This window comes from Gallus gallus, chromosome 3 (genome assembly GCF_016699485.2).
Source record: "Gallus gallus isolate bGalGal1 chromosome 3, bGalGal1.mat.broiler.GRCg7b, whole genome shotgun sequence".
Lineage (NCBI taxonomy): Eukaryota > Metazoa > Chordata > Aves > Galliformes > Phasianidae > Gallus > Gallus gallus.
Genome location: NC_052534.1, coordinates 12852835 through 12872498, shown reverse-complemented (window position 1 = coordinate 12872498; position 19664 = coordinate 12852835). Strand labels below are relative to the sequence as shown.

At 43.3% G+C, this 19664-nt stretch overlaps 1 long non-coding RNA gene across 1 annotated transcript in view; it reads left to right on the top strand.

Moving 5' to 3' along the window:
• Window positions 1-19664, top strand: part of LOC107052861 — a 331879-nt gene that overhangs the window by 280341 nt on the left and 31874 nt on the right. The window contains exons 10-13 of the long non-coding RNA XR_005858753.1: window positions 4762-4900; window positions 7985-8073; window positions 12732-12968; window positions 15323-15418. This is a non-coding gene — a long non-coding RNA (uncharacterized LOC107052861). The remainder of the gene's footprint in view (window positions 1-4761; window positions 4901-7984; window positions 8074-12731; window positions 12969-15322; window positions 15419-19664) is intronic.

Sequence of the window (19664 nt, the reverse complement as noted above, 5' to 3'; positions counted from 1 at the left end):
TGCCTGTGTTGCTGGTAGACTTCATTCAGACTGTATCACGGGTTCTCAGCATCCTGCCATAGCTCACCATTAAGAAAATATAGAGCAATTTTTTAAAAGCATTAACATCAGCTTTCTTTCTTCTTTATTTGTTCTGTGTGTTTTGTGAAGCTTGCAAAATTACAAAATAAATATAAAAATAGGTAAGTTTTTTTTTTTTTTTTACTTTTCACAATAGTGTTTTTCTTTCAGCTGGTAGCAGATGGAAGTGATCAGCAGAAAAGAAAAAGAACTGAAAAATTTCACAAATATTTTGGGCAGAAGAATGCAAGTTGTCCCAATTTGAACCCTGTGAAATACAAATGGCTTCAAAATGAAGCAACTCTTTGAAAGACTTTGCTAATTATCTCTGTGCCTTGTACATGCAAGTCAAGAGCAGGGGCTTGACAGGCTTTGGCTGAAGAGCAGGGTTTCAAGTTCACAAAAACAAACCAAAAAACTTCATCTCCTCATCTTTTCCAGAGTTGGGCTGCGTTCCTAGTCAGACCAAACTGAGTAGCTTTCAAATTCCTGGTGAGCTGGCATTTCAGAGGCTGCTTTATTATGAGTACAGCAGCACACGTTGTTGTTGAAACAACGCTTGGTCCCGGGGAGCTCCAACCTCCTAGGTCTGCCACAGCCCTCAGAGACTCAAGTTGAGAATGTTTGGCTGCTGAGTGTCTTTGAGGTGCCCCATTTTTTCTGTCAGAGTTCATTGCCAGGCTCAGTGACAGCATAGAAAGTTCAAGACTATTTGCTCCTACAGTGGAGTAGAGTGTTGTTTTACAGCTTAACTTTGCTTTCTCAGAAAAGGCTATTCACTCCTGTCCTGCAGCGGCTGGACTTCACTCCCAAAGTTTATAGCAGTGAAAGTATTTATTTGAAAATGGCATTGAAGTTTTTTATTAATACCCAGCCTCGTACTGCTTTAGCTTCGTTATTTTATAGCTATACAATCTCATTCAGCTTCTGCAGATATACTGGGAGAAAAGGAACTGTTTCTGAGTGTCCTTCCAAAAGGTTTGTGTAATGTTGATGAAAAACCTTGCTGAGAGAGAGCATGCATTCAGTACCGAGTCTGCGTCCCTGTCAGGTAAACCTACAGGGAAGTGCTGTTTTGACTCACAAGCTGACATCAGGTTTTTATCAGGGTCTTACTGTGACACGTAGAGATGAAGTTTTCTGAACTGGAAGCACCTCTACCAAGCTGCTCTTGCATTACTTAACATCTGAATGATTTATACTGTTTGTATAAGGTGGCTAATGGCTGTATTTCCCAGCTTCATGTAATCTGTGGCTACTTCGAGCAACTGACACTTTCTTGGCCATCCATTTGGGGATCCAAAAGGCTGTCAACGGTCAGCCCCTTCCCTGCTACCCGCAGCAACCTGAGGGCTTGGCTGTGCGGGAGGAAGCGAGAACAATCAGCAGGGAAATACAACCCAAAATAACCAGCTGGCCTCCACGGAGAAAGGTCACTGCTTGAAAGCTGCTGTTTGGGAGCCGAGAGTGAAAAAGAGTGAGCAAGAGAGGGAGACTCAATGCCTCCATGGTTCCAAAGAATTCCTTTTTTTTTTTTTTTGTAAGCAAAACAATGCTGGAGAACAATGCAAATACTTGCAGCACTTTCGAGGCAGGAGATTTTTTTTTTCCCTTACAGAAAGTAGATTGGAACTGCTTCCATAAACAATAGGCACTGGCTGCAGAAGAAAGTGTGAGCTTTTGCAGAGTTTTAAAAATAACCAAAAGTAAGGAGCATATTGGCAAAGCATTCTGTTTTCTCAGAATAGCAGGGAAAATGCAATGCAGCCTCAACATTTGAGGAAGAGAAAGGCTAAGAAAGCAGATTGGGAGACATAATGTGGTAAACTCTGAATATGCCAGATCTTGTTTTAGAAGCCAGTGTTTGGTGTTAGGTTACCTCGTGATGGGAACAGTGATACAGATTGCAGACTTTGCCAGCTCTTTCCCCAAACATTTAAAATCTTTCAAAATATTGTTCCTCAGTAGACCAGTTTATTCCAACTAATTATACTGACTGCACTGAGTCTCATTTCAGTTTGGTGCTTAAATTTGCCCAAACCTGAATATTCATGAATTCCAGGCAAAACCGTGGCTTGCTCCTGGAACAGGGTGCAAGAGCACAGCACAAATAATAGAAACAAGAACCAATGCAGCAACTTCAGCAGCTTTAGCTTCTCAATGTCGTATACTTTGCCCTACCTAGCACTAAGAAAAAAGCTCTGTTAGTGGTGTTACCTGATTCCTGACCTCTCTAATTACAGCAGTGCTAGTGGCAGCTGCAGTTGTGATGCTGGAGAGGGCTCTTGTGCTTGTAAAGCTCATTTGGTTTTGTGAATGAAAATAAGCTGCCCAGTAATGCCCCAATATGCAGCAGTAAAGCACTGGCTACAGTAGAGGATTTGGTGCTTTCAAATAGCATTTTTGTTCTTTTACTGTAGGTGAGTCTCCGATGAGGTAATAGTCACAAAAATGTCAATGTTACAGCCAAAAAGCCCTTATCTGATATTTGTGGAGAAATAAGAGACACTGATATTTTTGTGTTGGCGACCTGGCTTGACAAATGCAAGTTTAATTATTCTGTGTAGGTTAGATTTGGACGAAGTGGTAGTATGATTCTTTCTTTGTCCCATTGGAAATACAACATTGCTGAGAAACAATTGAAGTTTATAGATATTTCAGTATTGGTGTTCACCTCTCCTGTCCCTTGCTGCTGCCCATCAGCATGTACATTTTAGTTTTCCTTTGGCTTTTGCATATGAGCTTCTTTGAAGTCCAGCATGACTTAGAATGACTCTTGGGATATATGTTTTGTCTTGTAAAGTTTCCTGGCAAACTACTAGTCTGCACCAGCTAAAGCTTACGGCAGCTGGCCATCTGAACCTCTTCCATCCAGCTTTATTCCAAACAAAGATGACTGTAAATAGGTTTCTTTAAAATAAACCTCAGGGAACTAGGTAACTGAAGGGATTCAGAGCCTCTGATGGCATGTTATGCTCTATAACTGGCCTGAGTCTTAGACGTGGCTGTGGCTGGTCTCCTTACACAGCAGTCCTTAACTTAGATATAAGGAAAAAATATTTTACAGTGTGGGTGATAAGGCACAGGAACAGGGTACCTGGTGTTGTGGTTGATGCCCCATCCCTGGAGACTTTCAAGGCAAGGCAGGATAAGGCCCTGGGCAACCTGATCTAGCTGTGGTGTCCCTGTTCATTGCAGGGGGGTTGGACTAGATGACCTTTAAAGGTCCCTTCCAACTCTAAGGATTCTGTAGAGGCCTGGATGCTAGGAATTAAGGTTGTTTTGGTAATTAACTGTAAAATTAGGGTAAAGAGCACTGTGCTGTTTATGTAAGACATGACGCAGGGTGCCATGCCAGGTTGTCACTGCCAGATTTGGAAGTATTCAGCATTTTGTATTCTTGATGGAAACTTATGAAGAATAGATTTCAATTCTCATGTGTGACTCCTGGTATTTTGTACCCCACCATCATGGTAACCCGTACTCCTTTCCTTCTCACTTCTGTGTGCAAGGCACTGAAGAAGCAGTAGGGAAAAACTGGTTTGCACTGGGGGAGTTGTGGCAGACAGCACAGCTTGCATGGATGTCTCAACAACCAGTCTGCAAGCTCCAGCAGGACCCAAGGTCTGTATGCACTTGGGCCTCCCAGAAAATGTGCTGTAATGTTTGAGACCTAAGGGACCCAGCAGTGTCGACTCTGAGAATAGCAGTGATTTTCAACAGTCTCTTCTTCTGTCTACGCTTCCAATGCTCAGTCTAATTACTTCTGGGTTCTTGCCCATCACATCATGAAACGCTTCAGAGGTTAAAGGAGGGAAAAAAAATATCAAACCATGGTCCAAACCTCAGGAGGAAGGAGGCATCTGTCATGACAAGCTCTTACCAGAAATGGTATAAAGAAATCTTTTTAACTAAATCTTTCAAATCTGTAACTAGTTCAAAGATACCTCACAGTCACCCTTATTGGAAGAGTGAAAGAACAAGTGAAAAGCCTTCAACATAACTAATTAAAAGCAGTAACTGTGTGTGCTGTGGTATATCAGGAATTTGTATGTTTGAATTATTCTTTTTGCATCTACCAGTGGTAAAAGAAAGTTCCTTCCAAGGCGGTAATTCTGCCCCTGTATTAAAATGTGAACAACAGGAAATTTTCTCCATTGGATTTGGATTTATTCCCATCATTTGTAAACAGTGTTAACATAAAGATAATTCATGATATTAAATGTGCTACCATGAGTGATAAAAGACCTGCTTGTTTGGGTCCCACTGAAACTCACCTTGGGCTGCTGCCCTTGTATATTCCTCCTCCACTCATCCCTTGTGTGATCTCTGCAGGGGTTTCATTACAAATCAGTCTTCTCCACTTTATAAAAACTTGCAGTGAAGATCAGTTGACATTCACAGCCTCTCCAGTGCTCCTCAAACTCTGTGTTACACCTGAATGTTTTCACTGCCCGAATCTGGCCTGTACTTCAGCTTAAGGGAAAAACTGAATGGTGCTTAAGTTTTGGAGAAAATCTGGAGCCTTCAGCTGTAAATTTTTCTTGTGTTATATGTCTTCAAGGCCCATTCATATTCTACCTTATAAATGACAAAACAGCCCTGCTATTTATTAATAACAATGGTGCTCTCATAATTTTGGTTGAAAAACAGTAGTATAGAGGTGATGATTGCTAAATATGACTCCCATGTGCTCCCCAGGGCCTGGGCAGAATGAGGCAGAGCGCAGTGCTGGAGTCTCCCTGATCCTCCCATGGATATCAGCAGCTGCCACACCTGGAGTCTGCAGCAAAGCTCCTTCCTCCAGAGGCCAAGAGCTGAGCCTACTGTTTCCAGCAAGGTAATCACGTTCCCCAGGCAATAACAAGCACTTCCTAAGAGCAGCTGCTTAAGATGGCTCGGAAGCGATGAGAAGGACGTGGTTAAAACTTTGCTTCATGAATCTGGTTACTGCACGTGGTGGGGAAGAGCTACTTTTTTGGACAAAATGCCAGTCAGATGCTCGGTATTTTTTGTGATTCATGTTTGTGTTCTAAACCTCATCTCCTTGTGCAATACTTCTTATTTCTGCAAAAGGATACGATAGGGAAATTGTGCTTCTTCAGGGACAGCCATATTTTTAGGCTATTTAAAATGCAGAGGATACATCTTAAGGCCCTGTAAGCGCAATTACATGAGAAACCAAGCAGCCTCGGGTTTGCACTGCAGTTAGGTGCAACGCCGATTCCTTCTGCACTCAGAGGTGCTGGGAACTAAAGGAGCACATCTGAGGAGGGTGCACTGAGCACAGTGCAGCAAAGGACTTGTTTTCGCATCCTGCTAACGGCTGGCCCTGCTACAAACTGGTCTGCTGTTGCCATCTACTGGATAAATCCTACTGCATTCGAATTTGACAGTGAAGGGAGCGTTCTTATTAAGAAAATATTTGTGTGGGTTTTTTTGTGTGTTTTTGCAGTCCACTTCTGTAGGCTCATATCTAACTTCCTTCTCTCTTGCTTTCATTTGCAGTAGGAGTCTTAAAAATTAATATCCATTTCTTAAGAATCCCGTGGCTAATCATTCTGTAAAATGTAAGAGCACATAATATTTTGGAACAGGTAAAATCTTATGCTTGCAACCAGCCTTAAGGCAGACAGATTGCTGGTTGCCATAGGCATCCCTAGCACCATGTCATCAGGTCACAATCTAAGCTACAAGGTGTGATTCCCACGGAGTTAAATCCGGTGCTGGTGGCTGATCATTGTATGGATCTGAGCAAGTGCTAACAGTGGCAGAAAGGTTTTAGAAAACATCTTTGCTGTTGACAGGGTTTTAAAACCTCATGCTCAAAGTAGAAGTCAATGGGGTGTGAATCCACCCACACCAAAGCTGAGAATATCAGGACCTGTGACTGCTCAGTCTCTAAGCTCCACTTACGCTGTCTATAAACAGTCCCGTAACATGCCTTTGAACACCAGAACAAGGGATATTTAAGACCCTGGCTGGAGGTGCTGTGGGCTTTTTCAGGTAGCACAGGGAATTATCATTGCCACTTCACCAGGTGGAGGGGGTTTAAAGGCAAGACATGTTAGCCCATGCTTAGATAGGTAATCGGCTTCTGGTTGGCTCGGTATGGGGACAGATGCAACTCGTATCTTCTACAAAGCTATTACTTAAACATCCTCTGTTAACCTGTCTGTTCAGCTTCACTGGCAGAGCTAAACATCTTTATTTATGCTGATCTATTGATTGCAAGCTAGCATACATGGACCTCAAGCATCTACTGTGGCTTGTTCGTCTTCTTGCATAAAACAACAGACTTGGCAACCTCTCTGTCATGCCCTTCTTTTGAACCCCATTCCTTTTTTCTTCTACTGCTACTTTTTTTGTAGATATCAAACACTGCATCAACATGTGTCTTGATCCTGCCAAGAAAGCTAATTAATAGGTAATTGCTGCTCAATTCAGAAGTGCCTGTGGCCTATTTTACCTTCCGTGAGAGGACTGTTTTGATCAATTACCCATCCACAGATCTCTTAAACTACATCTTCAGGGCATACGTATTTCTCTTCAGGTGCCTATCTTGGCACAGCTAAGATGCTATGGGAAAGCTTAGAAGTATTAGCCTGCCTGCTGTTTTCAATATCCTACTTTGTACTGGGATAACAAGGTGTTCGAATGGGTTCTGACAGGCTTTCAAACATCATCTCTCCAAGCAGGCCTGTTTTTTTCTGGTTAAACGGTAGAGAAGGCTTTCAACAGTACTCCTAGCATGGAGTTACTTAGCTGTTTAAGTGGAAAGCGGCCTGCCAGCTCCTATGGGTAGAAAGGCTCTCAGGAGTTTGTTGTACCACTGATAAGCACTCCCCATTTAAATCTTGGTGCTGTTGCATCTGCTAAATATGAATGGACAATCTAAAAATGCTCTTATAGCTAATTGTCTGCCTTCTTTGATGCATCAGATCATTTCTGCAAAGAGATCCGTTAGTAGAAATCTACAAGAGCAAATTAATCCTGGATACATTTAAGAAGAAATGATTCTTTCCTCAGCACTGTTGTCTGCATTCATTCATCTAAGTAGATTTTTGTCATGTATACAAACTGTACCTGGGGCTTTGATCCCATTACAGCTAATCTAACTGTTCTTGTGGATAAGCAACAGCAGCAAATCTATAAGCAAAGGTATAGGTCTGCAATCAAATACCATTTCCACTTACCAAGATTTAGCTGTTTCATCAAGCAAACTGCTCAGAGACCATATAACAAAATAGTTTCCTAAGATACATGCATAGGTTCTGCATTTTAAGCATGCCATTCTCATTGCCTGATATCATTCAACTCCTGTTATGATGGACAGGAGTTTCTGCATGCACTCTTTCTACCACATCTGTCCATCTCTACTTGTACTGCTGACTAATTGTTTTGGCTCCTTCAAGATGACATCTGAAAAGTTGTAATCTTTGAAGCCAGGAGCGAGAGCTGAGTCCTCTACAAAGACATCTATCATATAAGACAAGAGAATGGAACCAAATAATCATATTTTGTTCCCTGAAAGAGGCAGAATCCCCACCCCTACCAAGTCCTACTTTCCAGCCTGGCTGTGCTGACCCAGCTAGGTTAAAGAGCTTCAGACATCATGTTTCTGCAGGCTGTCATTTCCTGTAGGTTCTTATGCTGAAAGTCAAGGTAATTAAAATGTGTGCATGTAAAACTATTTAAAAGGATCAGTAAACTGTGACAAGTTTGAGTTTGCTGCCAAGATATTATCCCAGAACTACTGCCTGACACAATGCACTTGTCCAAAGGGACCGTGATTCAAGTGCCACAGGCAGTGATGCTTAGCAAAAACTCTAGAATGCTTTTATTCTTTGGTTATGCTTAAAATATCCAACTAATTTATTTGGATGTTGCATTACTGTGTTTTAATACTTATATTTATTTCTAGGAATCTTACGATCTATTTATTCTCAAGATTAAATTTCCCTGTCCAGAACATGTATCAAAAAAGTCCTCCCAAACACAGAACGTGCTCAGGTAGGAAATGTGCATTGGATTGTAGGAATATAATTCTGCATGGGATCTGCCCACTGAAAATTGCAGGGACCACTCACCTTTTCTTCCCCCCCATCTTACCACCTCACCTTCAAATACACAGGGCATTCAGTATCGTTTGCTAATTATTTTGATCCTGTCCTGTTCTGTTTAAGCTTTCGATTGCTATGATGTAACATTTGGACAACTTGTCTGTTGCTTTGCTTAATGCTTTTTGGGTCGCATCCATACTGCTATTTGATGTGCACGTTGTATCGTTGATATTCTCAAGGCATGTCCTCAATGTGTCTGTTGTTATTTTGCCATTTGTGATGCCCTAACTTGGCCTGCCCTAGTTAGATCTGTGATGTGGAGGACCTGACTTGCCTCATATGGAAGTCTGCACTCACTGCAGAGTGGCTCAGCCTATCAAATTCCTGCTATAGGTTCCTATGATTCTGCTCCATAAAAAAGGCCTGACGTGGCCCCTGGCAAATTCTATTTCTTCATCAGTGTGAAAAACATTACTTTTAATACTATTTTAAAATACTGCTTTTTAAATTTTAAAATTATTAATTTATTAAAACCAAACTATTTTTTTTGTTTGTTTTAATGATTTGTTTCCTGATATTCATTGCTCCATAGTCGCCACCCCTGGAGATGTTCAAGAGCTGTGTAGGTGTGATACTGAGGGACATGGGTTAGTGGGCATGGTGGGGATGGGTCAACTGTTGGATTAAATGACCTTAGTGGTTTTTTCCAACCTTAATGATTCTGTAATTCTATACCAGAACGATGTTGTCATCACTGCACTTCTTCCTTCATAAACAAGAATTTGCCAGTTTTCCTTGGTAATTTTTCTGGTGGTGCTGTCCTGTGGGAGCCTCCAGTGATCTCTCCAAGGAAAGGTGGGGGGAACTGCTTTACCTGAATTGTTATAACAAGCATCTGGGGAAGGCTAGCAGTGTTGTTTTCTGCACCCTGAGCCTCAGCCAGCACGCTTTGATGGCTGTATCCCTACAGTGAAATCTTGTACCATGCAATTGCTACTGGAAAGCAAACAAGAAGGACTGCACTTCTCTCCCACAGATGACTTCTCATCCTTTGCAGCATCAGAAGCAGAAATCTCTGCATGGCCAGCTCTATTAGGTTCAGTGCAAGCTGGTTTAGGTACCTAAATACCACTGGAAAGCTGGGATGCAAGCTGTGCACAAAAGTAACAGCTTTCTCCCAGCACAGCAGAGCTGTATTTCCCCCAGGACAGCGAAGACAGTAGAAGAAATCAACCCTTCCCAGCTGGAGCAAGGCTGCTGCAGCTTGTATGAGCTGTCACATGGCCTGCAGGACAGGAAGGCCCTTTCCATCAAAGTGTAACTGCTCTGGGAGCACCTCTGCAGGAAAGCCAGAACAATGGAACACCAAAGTAACCTCGCTTCTCCGGGCAGATTTGGGGACAAAGCGGAGGAGGAGTGGCGCTGGCTTGATGCCACAGCTCTGCATGCAGTGGGGATGGAGAAGCTGCGATAACATGTCTCCTTGGATGAGGCTTTAAAGAAAGCTCTCACTTTCTTGTTATTTTTTCAAGCATTACATAAACGTTCCCCTTAGAAGGCCAAAGGCAGATGTTTTCTTAGGACAAGGAAGTCAGGAAGAGGCAAAGCAAGCAAAAACATCAGATAAGTCTGGGGAAAAAAACAAAACAAAAACAACCCTTGGCTAACCTATTTTTTCCCCCTCTTAAACAGTCAAGTTTAAAGCACGCTGCAGAGCTCTGCCTAGGAGGAAAGTAAGGACCACTCTCTTCCCTGCCTTGCTGTGGTAACGCGGCAGGTCCCATCCCCTGCCAGCCAGGCAGCCTGGAGAGCTGCTGGAAAGCCATTGCCAGCTCCTAACACAGCACTTGCATGTTGGCAAAACGGAGTTTGCAGTGCTCCTTGGGTCCAAGGAAAGGGCACGCCACCGTCGCCCACAGGAAGGCGCCATCCGCGCCTTGGGGTCTGCTGGAGCGGACCTTGTGCTTCCCTCCGAGCATCCCGGAGGAGAGCCAGGTCCAGCCGAAAGCTTCAGGTCTTGCGAGTTTGAGGATTTGCAGTTGGAGCGCCTTGTCACAAGGTGGCAGGGACGGGACACTCTCGGGCAGGCTCCCGTTCAACGCCTCGCTGCTTCCCTTACTTAAAAAGGTGGGGAGTTATCCTTCTGCCTGAAAGCCACGGTGATATTGGGGAAGTGAGGAAGTGGTGTGTGCTCTGACTTCGCAGTGTGGATGCACAATTTTGGGCTTCTGCTAGCAAATTTTTGCACACGTATAGGGCCAATTGCTTTCTTTTTGTGTGCTTCCCGCAGCTTTCACGTTTTCAAGCGTCAGGAGTTTGTGTGATTTTACTGCTGTGCTCTGTAAAGGGCACTGCAGACTGCCATGGCAGGGAGTGGAATTCCACCTGGTAATGATAAGGTGAGATTTGTGTTAATGAGCTACTAACAACCTGCAGGTAAACGTTGAGTTAATCACTGGAGCCCAGGCTGATCATTGTCTCCTTATGCCTCTTTCCTGGTGGTCTTCAGAGGCAGTACTGTCAGATTTTTAATCTGATGTGCATGCAGTGAGAGATTACTTTGCTGTCATTCTGCAGAAAATGTCCCTATCCTGCAGCAGGAGGTAACAGGAACAAATTGCTGACATACAGATTCAGCTTTGCACAAATAGCAGTGCGGGATGCCTGCTGCGCCCTGAGTAGTAACCAGAGCACTGCGAATGAGAAGAATTGGCACAGAAGGAAATGAGCTGAAAAATGTATCCAAGTAGAGCAGGTAGCATTATAAAGCAATTATCCGTAAGCTGCTGTTCACTGAAAAATATTTTGCTTTTCAAGCTCAATACAGCACCGCAGAAGGTGTTTTTGTGGGTCAGATGAATATGCTTCCTACTTCATCCTGAGGCTCTGAGATTTGTTTTCTTTGTAAGCTGAAAATCACATTTTGATTGATGTCAGCAAAGAGTAATTAGAAGTTTTGCCAGCTAACCGAAGCACAGACTGCTACAGCCAAATGAGTTTGAGCCCTTACCCGTTCTTGGGGGCGTAATGAGGTACCTCATGCTCCTTCCTGCCATCTCTGTTCTGGCAGCTTCTGGTCACTGCTTTCAAGAGAGTCCGCGAGTTTGGCTCAGGTGTTTAACACCAATATGAACTTCTCTGGGAAAATCCATCCCAGCCCCAACTCTGCTGCCAGGGAACACCTCCAGGTCTCAGGCAGAGCTCCTGAAGGTGATTTTAGTTCCTGGTGGATTTTGGCCAAAAAGGTCCCACCCCACCTCCTGGAGGAACATCAAAGAACTTAACAGGACAAAGTAAAGGTCCGCTACATACCCTATTTTCTGTGGTAGTTTGTTGGGTTGTTTTTTTTTCTTCAGTTTTAAGCGTGATGAACTTAATCTGACTGCAGATTTCTCAGCAGCTGAACACACTGAGGCATTTATTCCTGCTCACATCCTGGAGGAAAATTTTTCCTTTTACTGAATTCCAAATGTTCACATCTAGGCTTGAAGTCCAACATCTGAACTTTGTGCTGGAACCTTTGAGATCTATGGGTCAGAAAAATAGACTGATTCGAAACACTGTGTTAAGTTACCACTAAGTGCGTTCTCTGTTCCTATGAGCCCTGCTTCTCTGGCTGTTCACAGCCACAGCAACTGGAAAACTCACTGCATGAGAGAAACAGCACCATAGAAAGCCCTCTGCCAGTAAATGGGAAAGATGTGTATGTATGATAGAATCATAGAATATCCTGATTTGGAAGGGACCCATAAGGATCATTGAGTTCAACTCCTGGCTCCACAAAACGACACCCAAAAATCAGACCTTACACAGAAAAGCGAGGAGTTACACACGGCTAAGCCCAAATCCAGTTTTGAGGGATTTTCCTCCAGAGGACAGAGATAGCCTGGGGTAAGGGTACCAGCAGAGTCAGGGACGTGATTTGCTGGAGCTCTTTCTGCCATAAGCCTTTCCTTCACACTTACTTCCCACCCACCATTTCACATGGCAGATTTCTGCAGGTACCAGCACGGCTGAGAACTCCCCTGGTGGGTTTAGTGCCCAGGACAGACAGACGGATGAGCTGTGTGTTTATTTCCACATAACAGCTTGTCAGTTTAACAAAGACGGCACTGTAAAATCAGAGGAAAAATATGTCAGATTTAGCCACTGCATGCGTATACTGCATTGAAGAGGAATTCATTGCTCTTTTCCTTTGACAGGACATCCTTAGCCCATAGCTCTGTTTTCACACCACTAAAGCTATATTAAAATCATCGAGGGGTCAGCTGCAAGCCTGCAGCACTACAGCACTGCACCTCTAAATACAGGCTGGCGGCTCTTTGCACTTACATGGGGGTGGGAAAAGCATCTCGCACAGCAGACTGCTGGGTTTCTTTGGCATATTTGTAACAGAAAAATGGGCGCTGAATGAAACATTCAAAAAATGCATGTATTGTCTGTGATTGGGCTGCCAAGTCCCAGCATATAGCTACTTGTACACTCTATACTGAAAAGCTGGTAGACCTTTGATTTTAGCCTCTCTTGTTCCCCATGTGCCAAATGCAGTTATGTGTTCAGTCCATTTACAGAAGGCATTTCCTCAGCCATTTTCTTTCGTGCTTTCAGAGAGAAGCCTGCGCTTGCTGGGGGACTTGCTGGTGGGGCAGTGCTGTGTGGAAGGGCTGTGCTCACACCATGAGATGAGGCCATCTAACAGATGAAGCATGCAGGATTTGCACTGACCGACGCCTGCACGGCTTCAGAGCTGTTTATGGATGTAAGGCTTGTCGTGGCTCTTCTCCCAGACACCTCGCTGCTGTCACAGCTCAGCGTTTGCCATATGTTTCAGCCCAGTGCTCGAAGGTATGTTTTCTGTGGGGTGTGATGGAATAAGACTGCTTAATTCTTGCGTGGTGCTGCGTTCACAGACACGGGCCCTGTTCCCAAAGAGGGGATGGGGATGGGTAGCCATTTCATGTGAGAGAGGGAAGTGAGGGAAGGGATTGTCCCGCTCTACGCTGCGCTGTGCAGCCTCATCTTGAGTACTATGTGCTGTCTGGGTGCCACAACACAAAAAGGGCATATAGCTATTACTGAGTATCCAAAGGAGGGCTACAAAGATGGGAAAGGATCTGGAGGACACGGTGTGTGAGGAGCGCTGAGGCCCCTGGGGTCTCTCAGGCCAGAACGGAGGAGCTGAGGGCAGGCCTCATGGCGGCTGCAGCTCCTCACAGAGAGCGCGGGGCGGCGCTGAGCTCTGCTCTCTGGAGACAGCAACAGGGCCCTCTGAATGATAATCCAGCTTCTAGCAGGAGATTGGCCCAAACCCGGTGAGAGGCGTTGCCGTGCCAAGTGCTTGCCATGGCAGCCTCTGCCTCATGCCCAGGAGGGAGCGAGGCAGCAGGGAGGAGCCTGTAAGCCCATGCATCTTGTCCTGTCCCCTGCAGCCAGAATGTTTTACAAACTACTTCATTCAAAAAAAAAAAATAAATATTTGATGTAAGGAGAATTACTTCAGCCTCAGGTTAGCAAAATATTTATTTCATAGCTTGGAGCGCACAGGAAGTCCAGCCAGTTGTTCTTTTGCGTCCATAATCTTGAATTTATGGCTGTCATGCAGTTCTTTGCAGAAGGAGCTGAGGCTCAAACTTGCTCACCTTGTTTTACCATTGAGAAATGGAGACTGGTAGGTGAATGGTGTTACCTGGTGGATGGTCAAGATGATTTTAGTCTTTGAAATCCCTTGTTTTCTAAATTGTAGTGCTGAGTGGCAGAAAAGCACTAAATAGTTTTTCAGGAAATGCTGATACATGAATGTTTGCAAGAGCCACTGCATCTGATCACCACTTTTTAATGTTTATTAAATAAAAAATCTCAAATAAGCCATTCCCAAGCAGATCTAAGCAAAGTAGAGTCACCTCAAAGTAAAGTTTGCTGGCCTCCTGGGTGCGCTGGGCTTGTGCATGCCTTTATCTTTGTAATGATGTATGTGTGTGATATAGAAGGTGAAAGGGAGCCGTATGAATCCAGCTTGGAGGTTTGGGATTTGTATGAACCACTCACCCTACGTTGAGCTCTGGAGCTGCACATTTTTGAAACAAATGCAAAGTCAGCAGATAGCAGGCAGAATCGGTGTGCATGCCCTTGTGATCAGCAGCTTGTCTGCATCTAATCTGTGCAGGTACTTCAAAAGCAAAATATTTTTAACAGCGGGTCTCTGGAGAATAAATGATAGAAGAAACAGTGAAGCTATTTTTCCAGTCCCTGTGAATCTTGGTGTCATTGCTGTATGTGGAAAGAAGGAAAGTTTTCTTTGCACAGTGCTGTATGTTCAAGAGAGGCATCCCACTTGCTTTTACCCTGGCAAAGACAGCACAGTGCTATTTTGCTGTGGGAGGTACAGCTCCAGGAAACTGAAAGCCCAGGATTTGTTTTTTCAGGAGTTCATTATAAATGGCTGTGACTTACAGATGTGCTTTCAGTCCAGCAATGGATGAGCACACTTTGTCCTGGCTCCCCATCTCCCAGCTGTCTCTTCTCCACAGTCAGAGCCAAACCTGGCCACACTTCTCTCATAGCGTATTTTGGAAGGAACTTGTTGGGGAGGGAGGCCAGAAAAAGCAGTACTCTGTGGCTAAGATGCTCTCTAATGCATCAAGACACTTTGATAATGTCGGCAACATTGATGGGGAAGAAAGTGAACAAGTGTATAGAAAAAAAGAAATGAGATATAAATACTCATGTCAGAGTTCATTGCTCAGATGACTTAATCTGCCACTGAAATAAGGGTCTGGAAATGTTGTCCACATCAAAGGAAATGTACACTTTGATGGGTTTTGGAGGGTATTTTTCCATCGGAAAGCAGCATGTGGTAACAGAGCTTCTGACATGCCAGTAATTCAAAGGAGACTTTGGCATCCCTGCTGTGAGGCTGAATGACAACATAATACAGTTATTAAGGGGAGGAAAGGAAGTCTCAGTCCGAGGTCTTCTGCGCTTTATAGTCTGTAACAACAATGGGCAATGCCAAAAAAAGACTCATACATCAGGCAACCTTGAGTATCTACTGTGGTTCTCAAATCGGAATGATAGTGAGTGACTGGAGGATTTTAGATGTGAATTGCTGAGATTTTTGCCAGCCAGACTTTTGGAAATGTGTGTTTGTTCCAGAAGGGATTAAAAATAAGTTTATCTTTTGTTTTCTTCTTTGTTTTCAGCCTAATAAAAATGTCTAGCTGTAAATCACCAGAGGTGTAGGCTGTGACCCTCTTTACTCCTACCTCTTCCACCACCTCTCAGCCACCCTTTTCCAGGTAAGAATAGCTGCAGAAAAGGAAAAAGTGCGGGGAGGAGAACCCATAAGCAGTTAAACAGTGCTTTTGAAAAATTCAAAAGGACACGGGAAAGACTACTTTCTACTGTCAACTTTTTAACCTGCTTTATTCAATAAAAAATGAGGTGTGAATGCTTGACATGAAATTCATACTTGCAAGTAGCACAAGGAGAAACCGCACCTGAAGGCACGGGGCCGTGCTGTCACCCGATCTCTGAAGGTGAACTTCAGTCCATTGCACACGTTGTTAGTGACAACCGACAGCGTTAGCTGCTAGAGAACGTGCTGTTGGAGGAGGCGTAAAATGGATTCACGCTCTCCTTAGGCACTCTGGAATAGCTCAGTAACCCTGGTGTGAATTTCTAATCCATCATTTGGGTTTCAAAATCAAATATGAAAAAAAAAAAAATGAGGGGGGGCGGGGAGGATGTGATGTATTCCCTTAATCAGATTATTGCTGAGGTTCAAGAGCGTTGGGTTATACTCTGCCTTATGCATGTGAGAACACAAAAATGAACAATGGTGTGAGCACAACCCTGCTTTCCTGGGCTGCTTCTCCTTCTGCCAGACAGAAATAGCATGAAGAAGTGGCAATGAATTTCAGTGAAAAAATATGCTTTTTGTTGGGTTTTTTTTAACAATTAATACAATTTGCATGAATTTTAATTTCAAAATGTAACATCTTAAATAACAGTATCTCAACTTTTGCTGCGATTGCGTTGTTAGTGGAATAAGTTACCACACTTTTTTTGTTTAGTTTAGTTTTGTTTTGTTTTGATTTTCTTTTATTAATTCAAGAAGTCAAACAGCAACCAGAGCGGCAGCTTTGGAAAAGCATTGACATTTACAAAATGGCATACAGCCTTATATCTGTACAATAGCTACAGAAACACGAGTTAGGTTCTTTAGGCTTTCCCAGGCAGTGTGTTGTCTTGTGCTCTTTCTTGCCTAACCAGAGAGAGTAATGGAAACTGTGAGGAAAAGCTGTTCAGATAAGCGTTTGCCAACAGTCTAGTTTTATGATCTTTTGGAGCAATCTGCTACAGATTCCTCTTTGTGAATAGTATTTCTCTCTATAAAGAGAGTTTGGTTAAGGCCCATAACTTCATATTGCACTGTCAGCCCTATTTGTTTGCTCCTGGAGCAAGATTTTAGCTGTCCTTGAACATGGAAGGGTCTTATTTCTTATCAGCTTTACTGAGACCATCTTCTTTTCATACAATTTCATCAGATCTGAGTAATGGCTGCATGCTGACCAAACTCATAACCCAAATAATGACAGCGTGTACGACTCCAAACCACAACTACTTGTGGAAAATGATCCCAAGCTAATAATCTCTGTAACCCTGGACACCCGTGTTCAGATATACCAATCTCCTAACCATGCTCTGAGATAAAGCCCTGAGGGACTGTGGGCACATGCTGCTTTGCCCGTGTTACGGTTGCAGTACTACGATGGAGGGACCTGGAATTGGGCTATTTTCTTGTCCCAGTTCAAAACTGTAATTTGTAAATTTTTTGGGCGGATTTCCGCACGTTTGCTTTGTTTGGGGGAAGAACAAAACCTAGGAAAGCATTTATTTTCAGTGCTTTCCAAATGAAATTAAATGTTCCACTTCGATTCAAGTGAAACGGGCTTTTAAAAGCAATTAGCTCTGCTTTAATTTAGCTCCCCTCCCTCCAAAACAAAATACTCAGAACTCCGACTCAAAAAACTAAGAAAATGAATTGCAGAAGCATTCTAACACATTGCATAGAGGTGAGGAATTGGGCATCCTAGATTTGGAGGGAAATCACTACTTGGGACTATGCACGGTTGGGAAAGTTCCCACTTCAAAGACTCTCTGAGGAGTGCTGATACCGTCGGCCAGCTGGGAGTCTGGGCAACGTAGCACTGATTCAACACTTCTTTGGGTTCCAGCTGTTGCCAGCCCTGGGAGGACATAATGGTGCAGAACATATAAAACTTTGATTTAAATATGCCATATAGAGAAAATGAACAACGCAATTGCTGTTTCATTCCACACCGTTAAGCAGTAAACCTGACACTGTTGCAAAATAGTAATTACCTGGTTATGGCTGTCGCGTTGTATTATCAGGAGAGAGAAATGTACCAAGAAATATTGGGTGACTTCGAATATGACTGACAGTGTTTTGCAAAAATCCTGGCATGTTTGCACGGAATTCCCTATGTAACACTTGTGAGGGCTATTCGCGTGACATGCACGATGGAGCCACAATGAGGGGATGTTTGCATTTTAATTACAGTTATTCAAGGGAACTTTATTGTTCTGATTTAGGGGTGGGTTGTTATTTTTATAAGATGATATTTGCCGACAGTAGGGAAGAAAAGGGGGAGTAGTGCTCCCAGGTTTCAGGAAACCTAAGGGCACGCTTATGTTATGCCAGTGGTTTTTATACAGCCTTGAGCAGCTGGCTCTGCAAATTAGTCAAGGCAGAGCCTTGCTTTGGCCATCTCACCTCTCCATGAGTGATCACCAGGACAGCGAGGGCCAGGTCTGCCTGGTTCCTGTCCCATCAGCTGCAGAGACGTCCCTGGAGCACGTCCATGGTGTCCAAAGTGTGGGCACGTGTGCTGGTGTCAGCCTCTGGAGATCTTGTCATCTCTGAGGCCCGTATCTGGGCTTGGAGCATCCTTTGGAACAGTCATATAAAGACTGTGTGTGTCAATAAAATTGTGCAAGAGCTTAAGTCCTGAGCTGCATTAGTCTGAGTGAAGAGCTTGCCTTGTGCAGTGGTGTAGCTGAGCTGGACAGCAGTGGCTGCATTTTCCTTTTATTTCTGACTGCTACATCAATCCCAAAAGCTGAATGCCATTATGAGAACTTGCAGCTTGCCAAGTATTTTCTGTGTGATTCCTTTCAATGGTGTTGACAAAATCTGGCACTTTTGGATATAAACTGCTAAAGCAAGTAATGCTGGTCTTTAACAGAACTTTCTTACTTCTTAAAGGTTCTTATTTTATCCTGGCAATGCAGTGTCCATAATTAGCATCAGTGCCTGTTGTTTTATTTCAATGCATAAACAGAAGCTGTTAATTAGGCAGCAGTAGGAGAACAATAACTGAAATTGTGGGAGGGAAGCAAAAGGATCGGTATTCATGTGTTGTTCTTTTTTAATTTGAGCTCCTCTTGGTAAACAGGTAGAGAAAAAGAAAAAAGACACCCTGAAAAGGCTTTGTTTTCTTGTGGCTACTAAATAGATGGATTTATTTGTACCCACGTGAATGCTACAATAACAACTGCCCTCCTTCTTTAGCATGCTAATCATGCAAAAAATGTTAATCAGGCTAAGTGTTATAATACCTAAGGGGAAAGAGGAATGAGATGTGCTGCTGTTAGGTAATGCACAGACCCTGCCCGGATGAGCAAGGCAGACAGTGAGTCTGGGAAAGGAATACAGCACAATTCCTGCTGTTAGCATGCAGTGGGAAAACTGCTTTAGTGTGGTAGGGCATGAGAAAAAAAGATCAAAATTGTATATTTTTTTGGACAGTTTTCACAAAGAGCCTTTTGGAGTGGACTGACAGCAGTCAGAAATTCTCATTGAAGTCTTTGTGCTATTTCAAGGGGAGGAAAAAACTCTTAGAAAAAGAGAGCTTCCATTTCTCCATGGCCGTACCACTGTTTCAAACCCATGTGCATGAGTAACACTCACCCTGATTTAGATAGGAGAAATGTTTCTTTTCTACTGCTACTTTAGTATAATCTGTACTTGCATGCCAGCAGAACATCTCTCATGAGACCGATGATTCAGAATGAAAATAAAATTATTGGTTTCAGACTATACAACAGCCATGTTAGAAAAAGCTTTTACCCGTAATTCAGTAATGGATGACACAGTCTCTTTGAAGAAAGTAACAGAATCAAATGCTTTTTCTCCAGTGTTATAGTTGTTATTACAGTGGATGTTTAGAGACTCTCCAATGAAGCATAACTGTTGTGATGAAATGTGAAAAAATGCTGGGGGAAAATTGTTCAACTGACAGCAATGAGGGCTTTGGAAAGTGGCTTAATAATACTTGACTGCATTTAGGGGTGTTGTGAAATCTGATTTCTGCTTATAAAATGCTTTGCAGTTTTAAGATGAGGGCATGGGGCATTATCAGAGAAAGGCTACTGAGAAGATTGTCCCTCAGCTAGATGTCATCGGCAGTGTCTGATCTGATGAGTTGATGTTTGTTGTCAGAGACAGAGCCTGCATGG